Here is a 16,068-nt window from a genome sequence, read left to right as displayed (position 1 = left end):
CAGAGCTTTTGGGTACCTAATATTTATTTTTCTCTAGTTTTTTAGGACACTACTATAGAGGTCCCATCTACTGAGTTATTTCCTATGGTGTGTGAGTTTTAGGAGGTGTCTCCTACAGATTTGCCTGGCATGCCACCAAATTAGGACATTGATTTTTGTATTGATCTAAAGCCATGTACCTATCCTATTTCTATTACCCAGTATAGGATGACTCCAGCTAAGTTAAGAAGCTAAAGGATCATTTTAGGATTTGTTGGGTAAGGGATTATTCATTTGAATTCCTCTATGGGGTTCTCTTATCTTATTTGTAAAAAATAAGGATGGATGCCTTTGTATGTGTATACTCTGTAAGTTGCGGAATAAGGTTATAATCCATAACAAGTATTATCTACCCCATAACAATGATTTGTTTGACTGTTTTTAGGGTGAATTCACGTTTTCGAAGATTAATTTGAGGTTTGGATCATCAACTTAAGATTCATGCTAACGATGTTCCTAAGACTGCACTTTGAACTAGGTATGGGTACTATGAGTTTCTTGTGATATATTTTGGGCTGACTAATGCCTCAACTACTTTTTTGGGTTTGATGAATGGGATATTTAAGCCTATTTGTATTCTTTCATGATTGTCTTCATTGATGATATTTTAGTTTATTCTAAGAGTAAGAAGGAATATGAGAACCACTTAAGGATTTTTTTAGGTTTTTTAAAAGAAAAGAAGCTTTATGCAAAGTTTTCTTAGTGTGAATTTTGGTTGACCTTTATGTCCTTTTTGGGGCATGTAGTTTAAAAATAAGGGATGATGGTAGACTGTAATGACCCGATTTGCTGAACTAGAACAATACACGGTGCTCATGACCCCGAAGGACCATAAGCTAACCTATGACTGATATCTGTACCTGTATACTACATAAGATAACATAATAATGAGGAAACATGACCTGAAAGGCCATAAGGTTTGATCATGAATATAACTGAATAACGTAATATCTATGTGGAGTAATAGAATACCCAAAACAAAACCAAAGTCTAAAACATGATAGTCTGTATCTAATCTACATCTAGTCTGAACACCTCTACTATCTGAAGAATCTAAATAAAGAGTTGATGGGATATGTCCCTAACTAACTCTAACTAATAAGCTAATCAATGAGATACTAAAAATCATTATGTCCTTGAAGGATGAGGACTCACTTCTACTCTGACTGCTAAATCTAGAATTTACTACTGATTTGGAACTCGTGTCTCTAAACCTATGGTGTAACATAAAAAGAAGGCACCAAAGTGTGAATGAGTCAGTACATATGTACCGAGTATATATGTGAGGTAGGCTATATGCAATGGTTTACATGCATGAATAATGCTAACTGACTATCTAGCATAAATATGAGAATACATGCATAAATACGTAGCTGTAACTGTCAATGTGATTTCATGATTTCTGAGTTTGTATACTGATAAAGTGATATGCCAGTAACTGATATGACTAATAACATGAAGGACTATATCTGAATAATACTAATAACATGGGTGACTATATCTGACAGTCCTGAATCTGATGGAACTATCTGAGTTCCGTATTGTATGTGAGTTGGCTATATCTGACAGTCCTAAAATCTGAAGAACTATCTGAGTTCTATTACTAAGATTGATTGACTGTATCTAATAGTCCTGATTCTGTAACATGAAACTATGGGAAGTAGTATCTAACCAACATTCCCCGAAGGTGCTATGATAGCTGAGCTGGGGTCCAATCTACGCCCTAATTGGAAAAGTGTCAATACTGTGCTTTGGTAAGGACAACTTATGAGTAACCCTCATATAACAGGTAACTCTAGCGAGAATGGTAGGAACCCTCACATAATAGGTTAAGCCACCTCATCTACCCTCATATAGCAGGCTACGATGTCTCAACCTATACTGGCTACATTGTTCTGGAATGTAAGGATTGCTTCTAGAAATCACACCCTCGTATAATAGGTGAGTCCCCATCCTTGGGTTCACTCGGTGATAATTCCTACTCCCATCTGAATGGACACTGAACATGATTTATTGAACTGAACTGAGCATAGACTGAGTTACTGAATTTTCGTGGTTGACGGAATACTACTGATATCTGACAACTGACTGAGTTATGAGATCATGGATATTTTCCTGAGTCATAAGACTATCTGAAGTGTAAGATTTCATAGCTAGACTGAGAGTATCTTGAAAACATGGCATAGATCTAGGCACACAGCTAATATTTTGGGTACAAGTAACTCGAGGACTCAATGGAAGAAAACTGACATGACTTGATATTCTTGAATACATGATAATCATCACAATATGTTTATTAAAGCATTTCATCAAACATCTAATAGGCATAAGCTTGTACATTTATGGGTATTTCATGATATTATGCTAGTTAGACAATATTCCTTCATCTAGGCATTTAATCAAATATATGACAGGTATGGTACATGTAAACATCATTATTCAATTCTAATTTCATCATTCAAGGGTTTAAATCTGAGGGTTGCATGAATCTATGGCTATAGTAATTAAACCCATATAGAAACTACCAATAATCATGGCATAGAATCCAATTTCACATCTATCAAACATGAACATGAGCAGCCAAAACATGAAAACATATATAAAATCCATAACTTGAGTTTAGAAAAGGGATTCTTGGACTTCGTGGATGAAAGGATTCCATGAATGAAAACGTCCATGAATGAACACTATGCATACATTAGATCGTGATTTCATGAATATTAATGGTGAAACCTTCTTGAAATTGGACCTTTTATGAAAACCCTAGTTTGAGTTCTTGATAGTATTTGAGAAAAACATTAATATTTTGGATGAATAAGGGATAAATCCCATGTTTGGAAGCTTATATGGGAGGGGGGGGGAATTGAACCTTTTAACCCTGGATACGTAATTTAATTTTTAGTAAAATTTCCCAAATTGGGCCCTTGGAACGATGCGGCATTAATGCGCCATGTCACTGAAAATTGACAAATAAGAAACTACACGGTGCCGCGATACAGAGCTATCATGTTGCCACCTTGTCTATGACCTGGAAGTTTAGCGCGACATGCCAGTATAAAAGAGCAACACTAGAATTTGACAATTGCCATTTGAGCTATCTCCGCGATGCGTTGAAGGCTCAGGTCAAACTCTATCTCACTAAAAAGGCTTTAACTCTTCGCCCGAGTGTCGGATTTAGGTAAATTATATATTGATGGAAAGATTATTCAATTTACCACATGATAAGAAGTGAAAATTATGGAAATACCATGTGTATAAGAATGAGTTCTTATTTCAAAGTAAGTTCTAACATCCTTGAGAGGATTTTCAAGCTAAGAAAAAATACGGGTATTACATAGACCTCAGAAGATTAAAGTGGTTAAGAATTAGGCTAGGAGTATTTTAGGGAAAGAAGTTTATAGTTTTATGGGATTATCAAGTTATTATCATAGGTTTGTGAAAGTGTTTGCTTCTCTTGCTATTCATCTAACATAGTTAACTTAGAAGGATACACTGTTTATTTGGTTTGATAAGTGTGAGGAGAGCATTCAAAAGCTCAAGACCTTTTTAATTACCACTCCTATTCATACCTTACCTATAAAGGATAATGATTTTATTAGTTATTATGATGCCTTATATTCCGTTTTGGGTGTTATTTTGATGTAGGAAAAGAATGTGATTTCTTATGCTTTAAGGCAATTAAAGCCTAATAAGATGAATTTTCCAATTTATGACTTAGGGTTGGCTGACATATTTTTTGATCTTAAGATATAGATGTGTTACTTGTATGGAGTTCATTATGAAGTGTTCATTGATCACCATAGTTTACAACATGTGTTTCACGTAGAGGGATTTGAATTTAAGACAACATAGATGGATGAAGTTACTTAAAAATTACGATATCACCATTGTATAATATTTGGGAAAGCTAATATGGTAGCTGATGCATTAAGTCGAAAGTCAGGAAGTATGGGCAGCTTAGCTTATTTGAATGCTACTAGGCATCCATTGGAAAGAGAAATTCAAACTCTAGATAATAGGTTCATATGAATTAAGGTGTCTGATAGAGGAGGATTACTAAAAGTGTAGAGGCTAGGTCTATATTTCTTGATCAAATAAAGGCTAAATAATTTGAGGATGATATTTTGAGAACAATTTATGATAAGGTTTTCTAAGGTAAGGCTATGGAGGTAATTCTCGATAGTGAGGGTGTGTTTCAGATTAAGTGGTGAGTTTGTCTGCCTCATGTTAATGATTTGATTCCTATTATTCTAGTTGAGGCTCATTGTTTAAAGTACTCCATACATTCAATGAGCCTAAGCGTACATGCATGTCTACGTGATCTAGCAAAGTAGTAAAGTTGACTTATATAAGCCAAGTATGAATCCTACAGGTATTTGTGTTAACAACAATCTAAGTCAAGTTTAACTATTGAGATTAAATTCGTGGAAATGTAACCACAAGAGTTTGAGAGTTGTAATTAAACATAAAGTAAACAATGTGGAAAAGTAAAGTACTTAGACAATCAATGGGGAGAAACCCATGGTTAAGGATCTATGAATAATCATACTATGATTTTAAACATCATTGGTTAAGTTGTTTATCTTAGTTGTTGATCCACAGGGTTGATATTACGATCATAGTCTTCTGAGCCTCTCTAATCACCTATCTAACTTAGACCCACAACTATGTCATTAAGCCGGGATATGAAAAATCAGCTAAATGAATTCATATTTCATCCGTAATGAACCAAATAGGTCACTTAGTTATATTTCTATACTAAGTGTAAATCATAACTTCATTCTGTAGAAGATTATAATCCTACTCTTGTTACCCTATATTCTATCCCCCTGTTCCTCCTTCTGGGATATCAAGATGACAATGGGTGTATTCTAAGGGTCTCTAATACTTAAAATAGTGATAAAAAGTATAAATAAACAACCAAATATGATAAATAATAAAAACCAAATCAATTCATAGGAATAGTAATCATGTTCATGGTCTTAACCCGGGAAAGGCTGCTTTTAGCCGTTCGTGGACATAACTGTAATTACAATAGATGAATACATGATAAAATCCATAAACAAACTAAAGTAAATGAATAAAAACCGTATTTAAAGTTTTATAAATACTACCTCAAAGTTTAAAGGTAGTCCAAGGTGTATAGCCTCATGTTTAAGTGTCTTATTTATAGGTGGTCAAATCGTCCTAAATTGGACTATGGTCCACGTCGCGCCCTCTATAGCGGTACCTAGGGTATGATACAAACCCTGATCACTGAGGCACACTGTTTTAGGTCCCTTAGAAATCTCCTAATGTGAATAATTCTCCAAATATCAGTGTATACACTCTGCAATGCGCTAGTTAACCCCAAGAGGTCTGTTTTACGTCAAATCTTATTGTGTGATTTTGTCCATCCATTCCAAAACTTGTGGTGTTGTTTACACTTTATTTACAGATTTTTTATCATAAAAATATAATAATAATCAACTAACTAAGCATCCTATAACATCAAACACCATGAATTAGAGCACAAAACAACACAACATCCAAGATGGTGAATTAGAAACTTAATCTAAGAATACTAGTTTTCCCCCTTTTAATCTTTGACTATGTTTTGACTCTTGTATTTTTTCAATGGAACTTTAAACATTATAAAAAAGTTGTTGCATACATAATTACACTATCATACCATAAGGAAATTATTAGACACACTAGAATTCATCGAGATCAACTAGAACAACACCTAGCTCAAGCTAGTAACACTAGTTTTCTTTTTTAACCTCTAAGCGATAAAATTAAGTCCAAAATGGTTTTAAAATCTCCTTAAACATTGAAATCAAGTACTTAAATACTTAGATGTTTGGTTTTGGGTGTATTTATGCATTCTGGCGCTATTATTCTAGCCTATTTAGCCTTGTTTTGAGGATGATTCATGTGATTAATGTGTTGATAATGAGATAAATGTGTATATAAGTGTCCGTGTATGTGTTTACAATGTTTAATGATGTTTCCACACAAGTTTTGATTCAATTTTAGTATTTAGAGTTCAACCGAGAAAACTAGTGTAACAAGCTTGAGCTAGGTGTTTTTCTAGTCTATTGAATTGGATTCTAATGTGTTTTAACGAGTTAATAAGGTTTTTATTATGCGTTTATATGTGAAAAAACTTACTAAATGTTCAAGGTTCAATTTTATCAAGAAAAGTGTCAAAATAATAAGTTAAAGCTCAATGTGAATTTAAGCTATGCTTAGCTCGTGTTTCTAGTTTATCGTTGAGAATGTGGTTTTGTTTTGAGCTCTAAATTATTGTTTTAATTCCATAGGATTCTTTTTTAATGGAATATTATGATATATGAAGAGTTTCAAGCTTCAAATCGAGTGAAAACAACTCAAAAAGGCTTGGAATGGATCTCGGAAGCACAAAACACAGCTTGATGCCAATTTGGACACCTGAAGAGTATTGGGATAGTGTGGGAATGTGGGAAGGAGTATGGGCACATGTGACACATCAAAATATTCAGATGGAACCCAAAATAGTGAATCAATGTGATTTAGATGCGATGAGATTCCCTCCAACATATTAATCACTGGGTTCGCAGACAACTAGAAACTATTTCCTTGTTCAACAAGGCATGGGATATTTCTTCCGCTTTAAATAGGACATTATTCACGTTTTTTACTTACTTTTTGACGTATTTAGACAAGAATAGGCTGCTCTACACATTATTTAGATTTTATTATTCTTTAATTTAGTTTCTTTCATAGTTTGTATCATCAATCCAAGGGATTGGATGGTGAATATTTCCATTAAAGGCTAAAATTCCCTTTCCGGGGTTAAGGCCAAGATCATGATTATTTCTTTTTGAATTAAGTTTGTTAATTTGCTTGTAATTATTGGTTCCTTGTTTATTCTTATTTTAACTACTTTATAGATTAGCTACCCTTAGAATACAACAATTCTTAACCTTGTGATCTCGGGAGAGGGAATAGGGACATAGAACAAGGGAATAAGCAAAGTAGAGTTCTTGTTTCTTTATAAAATAAGAGACTTGAATTAGCATCTAGGACAAGAATGTACTTAGATGCCTTAATTGATTCACACATAGGAAGATAACTTAAATAACCTAATTGGATCATTATACCCCCACTCAACGATGTAGTTGTAAGGTTCAACTTGGATAAAAGGATTTGATGTTGGAAAACCATAATCATGTAATTAATCCTATGAATCAACAACAAAGATAAGCAAGTTAACATATGAAGTTCAACAACATACTATGATTGTTCGTAAGCCTTAACCCTGGGTTTTTATCCATTGATTTTCCTAAGTCATTATTTTTCCACAGTATTTTAGTTTATTTTTAGTTTTCTAAAACTCTATTTGTTAACTTTTCTCAATTTGTTAGACTAGAATTAGATAAGCAGCAAACGTAAGTCCCTGAGGGATTGATACTTAGGCTTACTTGAAGCCACTCTACTACTTGATAAGACCACGTACACTTGTGTGTGCATTTGAGTGATGTCAAGTTTTTGGCGCCATTGCCGGGGACTTGTAATTAATCAACTAATATATTTTTAGTTTTTTTTATATTGAGTTGTAAATAGTTTTTATTTTTTAGTCTCTTTTTATTTTTTTTATTTCTTATTTTATCATACTTCTTGATATGTCAGCCTGGGATCGATAGTTTTCAAGTGATGACGATTCTTGTTATTTTTGTGGGGGACCACATCAAGTAACTTATTATCTAAATTTTGATAGAAGTGCGTGGACGAGACCTTCACAATGTGATGTGGATGCTGTTCTATCTGTGGAGCATATTGTAGCTTGGTGTTTGGTTTAGGGTCATAGTAGTCATACTGCAGCTATGTGTGTAGTTAATCCTTATTCAAAATTGTTTATGGGCTATGCCAAAAGGCAAAATTATATAAACTACTACAATCAAACAGGGTTGAATCAGTCACAAATTCAATCATGGATCAACCAGCAGTAGTTTCAGCAGCAACAACTAAACATACAGGCCAAAACTCAAATGAGTAAAATAGAAGAGATGCTGAACAAATTTTAGCATCTCAAGTACAGTTCTTGGCAGACATGAAGCACTATCAGGATACTGTAAAGCAATTGGATAATAAGCTGGAAGTAGATGTAAAGTTGACTTCCCAAACTATTGTAGATGAAGTTGCGGATAATTCGAGGGAGTCTGAGTACTTGAAAACTAAAATTGTTGAACAGGTTGAGGAGATACCACTGCCACCAGCCTATAGTGGCTAAGTAAAGAAAAATATGAGGAGGATATTAGCTAATTTGTGGAGCAAACACAAGAATCACAGCGACTTGATTTTTACTTTATCTTGAGACTAAAATTGAGAAGGTGAATAAAAGTGAGTGTGTAGTAGATAGTGTAAATTTTGAAGTACAGTTGGTTGGGACTCATTTGAAGCACTTTTCTACATTATGTTTAGATGATGTCTTATCTGTGGAATCATTTAAAGTAATGGAAGAGTGTGAAGATGAGGAACAAGAACCCAATATTCTTGATTTTTCATCGAATAAGTAACATAAAAACACACCTCACTTGAAGGTTCAGTGGTTTACTATGCATCATTCATTACTCGATTTCTTATTATTTGTACCACCTCCCTATGATTGAGGTAAAAGATGGATGCAATGTTTTGGGTGAAATTTATATCCTTAAGGTGGAGGAAAAAGTTGATTGGGTCGTGCTGCGATACTAAATTAGGCGCTTCTTAGGAGGCAACCCAAGCTAAGGTATGTTATTTTTTAGTTTTTGTGTACTTTTTATTTCACGTAGTTTTTGTTTTTGGTTGAGTCATAGGTTAATGGAAAGTCCGAGTACCATAAACTTGAGCTAAGAAGCATGAAAAAGATGAAGTGTGGAGTTTCATGAATCTCCTTTATTTGAAAAGATGCTACTAGCTAGGCCTAAAGGCCTCAGAGATTATTGCTATCTCTTACCTTAAATTCACTTTGGGGATAAAGTAGATTTTTAAGTGTGGGGTGGGGAAATTCTCAAATTTTGGCTCAATTTAAAAATTTTTGGTGTAAGATATTCTTGTTGGTGCTATTTTTGATTACATGATGCAAGTGAGTTTTTTTTATAAAAGTACGTCGATTGAATGAATTACTATTTTTGAGACTCTTAGGCTCATGTTTGTGACTCTTGTATTTGTGGCTTAAATTGAATTCATGCTATTGCTTGGTTGAGAATCTATGATGATCCTATTGAGTTGAGCATGTGACATGTGCGTGTGAGAATTTTTGTATATTCCTTGTTGCATATGTTATCTAGAACTTGTCTGATATGTGTATGAAGCAAAATAAAAAGTGTGGGTTTGAGAGATAATATATGCATTTATTTGATAGCCTTGTTTTATATCTTCTATTTGTCCTACCCTTGTGCATTATCCTGGTTAAACCCCCATTTAGCCTTTAGCTTTTTCTTTGGTAACCTCATAAGTAGCCTAATCCTTTCTTTGATAGACCATAATTTGATCCAAAAAGCTCTTAAGTGCTTTAATGAGAAATTAATTGAGTCATGAGTTTGAGAAATTGAAGAAGAAAAATGTTAAATTGATGGCCCAAGGTAATAGTTATTGGTGTTTATATTTGATTTGTAGTGGATGTGTGTGATATAAATGATGTTAGAAATATTTTCATAATTGTAGAGAATGAGAAAAATTGAATCTTGAAGGAATCATCTATGCGTCCACCAAGTGATTGTGAAAATCCTTAAAAGAGATGGGGCAAAAATAAAAGATATGGGTGGATGAAAAAGTGTAATTTGTTTTTTAGAGATTGGTTTTAATTGTAAAAAGGATGTATTAAAGTGCTTAGAGAGGTTAGTCACTATTCTTGGCCAAAATAGTTCCTACCCCTCCCTTAGCCTTTATTACAACCTAAAAAGACCTATTTGATCCTAAGTTCATCATTTCGATATTAGTGGAGCACTACACTAAGGGAAAGCCTATGGTTCATTATGTGTAATTTGTGAATTCTTTGTGAGAGTGAGCGTAATTTGACTTTTGTGCCCATTGTGAGAAACTTCTTAATTGTGAGTGATTATGGGTAACTCTCTTGTTGTGAGAGGTGCATGTTTGATGAGTAGGAGTGATTTGTATGATTTCTTATACTGAAAAATATATATGAGTTTGCCATGTATTGAGTCAGTTCTTGAGGCTAGAATGTTTGAAGTAGAATTCTTGAACTTTCAATTGTGTATAACGTGCTTAGAGTTGTAAACTTACATTTCGTGTAGTCATTGTAGTACTAGCTTGAATATATTTCAGTTAATAGAAGTGTGTAGTCTCTTCATCTCATGGTGTTTATACTTAAGAGTTGTTTGACGACGAACAAGCCTTTAAGTGTGGGGTGGTGATGTTGGGTGTATTTATGCATTCTAGTGCTACTATTCTAGCCTATTTAGCCTTGTTTTGAGTATGATTCATGTGATTAATGTGTTTATAATGATATATATGTGCATATAATGTCCATGTATGGGTTTACAATGTTTAATGGTGTTTCCACACAAGTTTTGATTCAATTTGAGCACTTAAAGTTCAACCAAGAAAACTAGTGTAACTAGCTTGAGCTAGGTGTTTTGTTAGTCTATTGTGTTGGGTTCTAATGTGTTTTAATGAGTTACTAAGGTTTTTATTATGTATTTATATGTGAAAAAACTTATTTATAATGTTCAAGGTTCAATTGGATCAAGAAAAGAGTCAAAACAATAAGTTAAAGCTCAATGTGAATTTAGCCTATGCTTAGCTCGTGTTTCTAATCCATCATTGAGGATGTTGTGTTGTTTTGAGTTCTAAATTATTGTTTTTAATTCTATAAGATTCTTTTTTAATGGAATATTATGATATATAAGGGATTTTTAAGCTTGAAATCGAGTGGAAAAAACTCAAAAAGGCTTGGAATGGATTATGGAAGCACATAACACAGCTTGACGCCAATTTGGACATCTGAAAAGTATTGGGAGAGTGTGGACGCGTGGAAAAGGGTTATAGGCACTTAATACACATCAATGGATTCATAAGTCACCCAAAACAGTGAATCAATGCAATTTATATGTGACTCGATGCCTCTAATGCGTTAATAACTAGGTTTGTAGACGACCAGAAATTGTTTCCCTATTCAACAAGGCATGGGCTATTTCTTCCGCTATAAATAAGACATTATTCACGTTTTTTTTAATTACTTTTGGGGCTTATATACACATTATTTAGTTTTTATCATTCTTTAATTTAGTTTCTTTCATGGTTTGTATCATCAATCCAAGGGATTGGATGATGAATATTTCAATTAAAGGCTAAAACTCACTTTCCGGGGTTAAGGCCAAGATCATGATTATTTCGTTTTGAATTAAGTTTGTTGATTTAATTTTCATTTTTGGTTTCTTGTTTATTATTGTTTTAACTATTTTATGGATTAGCTACCCTTAGAATACATCAATTGTCAACCTTGTGATCTCGGGAGAGGGAATAGGGAGATAGAACAAGGGGGGAATAAGCAAAGTAAGATTCTTGTTTCTTTATAAAATAAGAAACTTGAATTAGCATCTAGAACAAGGATGTACTTATATGCCTTACTTGATTCATACATAAAAAGATATCTTAAATAACCTAATTGGATCATTACATCCCCACTCAACGATGTAGTTGTAAGGTTCAACTTAGGTAAAGGATTAGAGGTTAAGAAACTGTAATCATGCAATTCCTTACGAATCAACAACCAAGATAAGCAAGTTAACAAATTAAGTTCAACAACATAGTAGGATTGTTCATAATACTTAACCCTAGGTTTCTATCCATTGATTGTCCTAAGTCATTATTTTTCCGCATTCGTTTAGTTTTTTTTTTTTAGTTTTCTAAAACTCTATTTGTTAACTTTTCTTAATTTGTTAGACTAGAATTAGATAAGCGGCGAATTCAAGTCCCTGAGAGATCGATAGTTGGGATTTTTTGAAGCCACTTTATTATTTGATAAGACCACGTACACTTGTGTGTACGCTGTCAATGCTCAATTATATCACTATTAACATATTAATCACATAGTAAGTCCTCAAAACAAGGCTAAATAAACCCAGATAACAACTCTAAGATGCATAAATCCACCTCAGATCATCTCCTAACACTTAAAGCCTTGTTCGTCCTTAAACAAATCCTTACTCTAAACATCATAATCTGACGTGACTCCAAACATCTAATACAAGCCAGGCACTCAATCTAGTACTATAATGACTACACAAAATTCAAGTTTCTACACTAAGTATGTTATATACATAATTAAAAGCTCACGAATACTACTCTAAAACATCCTATCCTCAAGAATTGACTCACCAAGTTGTCAAACTCATACATATTTCTTGATAAAAAAAATCATAAAAATTACCTAACTATCATCAAATATGTAACCTCACCATAAAAGAGTTACCCATGCTTACTCACATAGATGCTACTTATCACAAAGTGGGTATGAGAATCAAATTACGCTCACTCTCTCAAAGAAATGATAAGTTACACAAGATGAACCATAGGCTTGCCCTCAATGTAGTACTGTACAAATGTTAGAGTGTTAAATCTTACGATCAAGTAGGTCCTTAAAGGTTGTAATGTAGGCTAAGGGACGGGTAGGAACTATTTTGGTTAAGAATAGTGACTATCTTCCCTAAGCACTTTTAATATAACACACTTTTCATTCAATTCACATTTAACAACCAATTTCCACCACTTATTCTACCGACATCTTTTTGTTTTGCCCATCTCATTAAGCTCACTCAACGCAATATGGAAAGGAGTATAGTCTATTAATTCATGATTCAATTTTAGCATAATTTTTTTCACTCCCAACCACAACACATCAATTGTACACACTAATAACTATTACTTTGGGGCTTCAATTTCACCTTTCTCCTACTTGACCTTTAAACTCCTTAACTTAATTAATTTTATATTAAAGAGCTTAGGAGCATTGGATCAAATTAAGGTTAATCAAAGAAGGGGATACAAGCTACATATGAAGCTGACAAAGAAAATAATCTAAAGGCTCAACAAGTCTTACTAGGATTATAAAAAAAAATAGGTAAAAGAGGGTATGAAACATGGAAATCAAAGAAATGCCTACATCATCCCCTAAACCCACACTCTTTATTTTACGTTTCATACACTCCAAAAAAGTTCTACACATCAATTATAACAAGAAACGCCCAAAAATATCTCACACATATGGAACATGCTTAACTCAAGTAGGATTATCATAGACTCTCAACTAAATAATAACATGAACTTAACATTAAGCAAATAATGTACAAGAGTCATAATCATGAACCTAGGTGTCTCAAAAGTAGACATTCATATAATCAACATGCTTTTACATACAAACCCATTTGCATCATGCAATAACATATAGCACCAACAAGAACATCTCTTTTATGCTGCACAAAAATTTTAAATTTACTCCTAAAAAGAAAAAGGCTACTGGGTTCAAGAGGCGCCCCCGTGGAAAAGAATTGAAAAGAACAACCATGGGGTGGGTGAAGTATGCACCTACAAGACTGACCCAACTAAACTAAAAACTAAAAAATAAAAAAATATTTTTGTAATTTTTTCAAATTTATCCAAAAAATAGAAAAAACAACTAAGACTTAAGACCCTACAACATCACTTCACCCGAAACAATGAGAATTTCCTCACCCTACACTTAAAAATCTACTTTCTCCCTAAAGTATACTTAAAAGTAGAATAGAAATACTCCCTGAGGCCTTTAGGCCTAGCTAGTAGCATCTTTTATCATTAAGAAGGTCTAGGGACCCCACACTCAGTCTTCGCCATGCTCTTTAGCTTAGATTTTTGGTACTCAGATTTTGCATCAACCTATGACTCAACAAAAACAAAAACTACTTGAACTAAAAGATAAAAATATGAAAAATAAAACCTTCCTTAACTTGGGTTGCCTCTCAAGTAGCACTTTATTTAGTGTCACACGACCCACATCAACTTTTTCCTCTACCTTGAGGATATGAATTTTACCCCTAACCTCGTATCCATTTTTTGCTCATAGGGTAATGCTACAAATATGAAGGACCCAAGTAATAGATGGTGCATGGTAAACCACTCGGCCTTGAAGTGAGGCATGTTTTTGTGTTACCTGTCTAGTGCAAATCTAAGAATATAGGATTCTTGTTCCTCATCTTCATACACTTCGACTATTTCAGATGACTTAACAAATATTTCATCATCTAAACATAATGTATAAAAGTGCTTTGAATGAGGCTCAACAAATCCCACTTCTAAATTTACATTATCCATAAAACACTCAATCATGTTCACCTCTCAATATCAGTCGTAAGAAAAAGATGGCTGCTGAATGGTTGAGTATCTTATGTCTATTCCATAGATTGGCTAGTATCCTCCTCATATTGTGAAAGTTACATTCCATTAAAATCTATACAAATACTCTCTAAATGGGGTCCTCCACAAAAACAGCAAAAATCATCATCACTAAAAAACCATCTATCGTAGGCTAACACATCAAGAAGTGTGACAAAAAAAAGTAAAGGAAACTAAAAGACAAAAATACTAAACTATGTATAACTCAATATAGAAAAAATAAAAATAATATAGCTGCCGATTTACAAGTCTCCGGCAACGATGCTAAGAACTTGTTGTGAACAAGCACACATATAAGTGTACGTGGTCTCACCAAGTAATAAAATGGTCTTATAAAAAGAAAAATATCAATTCCTCATAGACTTGTGTTAAAAATTATTAAAGTCAATTTTAACTATTATTATTAAATTGGTGTAAACATAACCATGAGAGTTTGAGGGTTAATTAAATGTAAAGTAAACAATGCAGAAAAGTAAAGTGCTTAGACAATCAAATAAGACAAACCCAAGGTTAAGGATCTACGAACATTCATACTATGCTATTAAATCTCATTGGTTAATTTGCTTATCTTGGCTGTTGATTCATGGGGTTGATAGTATGATCATGGTCTTTCAAGCCTCTAATCACCTATCTAACTTAGACCCATAACTATATCATTGATCAGGGATGTGGAAACTAAGTTAGGTGCATTTATATTTCATCCTGTAATGAACCAAATATTTAAATTAGGTATATTAATATCATAAATGCAAATTATAACTTCATTCTGTAGAAGATTATAATCCTACTCTAGTTACCCTATATTTAATCCTCTTGTTCCTCCTTTCGGGCTCTTAAGATGATAATAGGTGTATTCTAAGGGTCTATAACCCTTAAAATAGTGATATAAAGTATAAATAAACAACCAAATATGATAAAAAATTAAAATAAAATCAATTCACAACAATAGTAGTCATGTTCTTGGCCCTTCATCTCGGAAAAAGGTTTTTTAGCCGCTCATGGATATAACCATTATCACGAAAGATGAATACATGATAAAATCCATAAAAACATTAAATCAAAGGAATAAAAAACCTATTTTAAGTGTTATCCAACCCCCCTAAAAGTTTAAATATCGTCCAAGGTGTATAGCCTCATGTTTAAGTGTCTGATTTTTAGGCAGTCAAATTTTTTGAAATTGGACTAGGGTCTGCGTTGCGCCCTCTATCGCGGTACATAGGGTGTGATATGCACCCTGATCATGGATACACAATATTTTGGGTCCCTTTTTAATATTCCAAGGTGTATAACATGCCCCAAAGTAGTGGCTAATCTCCGCGACACTCTAGTTAACCCCAAGAGGTCTGTTTTATATCAAATCTTGTCCTATGATTTTGTCCATCCATTTGAAACCTTGTAGTGTTGTTTAAACTTGATTTACAGATTTTTTATCATCCATATATCATTATCGTCAACTTACCAACATCCTATAGCATCAAAAACCATGAATTAAAGCTTAAAACAACATAACATCCAAGACGGTGAACTAGAAACTTAAGCTAAGAGAACTAGTTTTGCCCTTTTGATCTTTAACTTGGTTTTGACGCGTGGTACATTTCACTTGAACCTTAAACATTCTAAAAAAAATTTTCCATA

This window comes from Capsicum annuum, chromosome 5 (assembly GCF_002878395.1).
Source record: "Capsicum annuum cultivar UCD-10X-F1 chromosome 5, UCD10Xv1.1, whole genome shotgun sequence".
Lineage (NCBI taxonomy): Eukaryota > Viridiplantae > Streptophyta > Magnoliopsida > Solanales > Solanaceae > Capsicum > Capsicum annuum.
The sequence above is the reverse complement of the archived record's forward strand: the minus strand, read 5'-3'. Positions refer to the sequence as shown.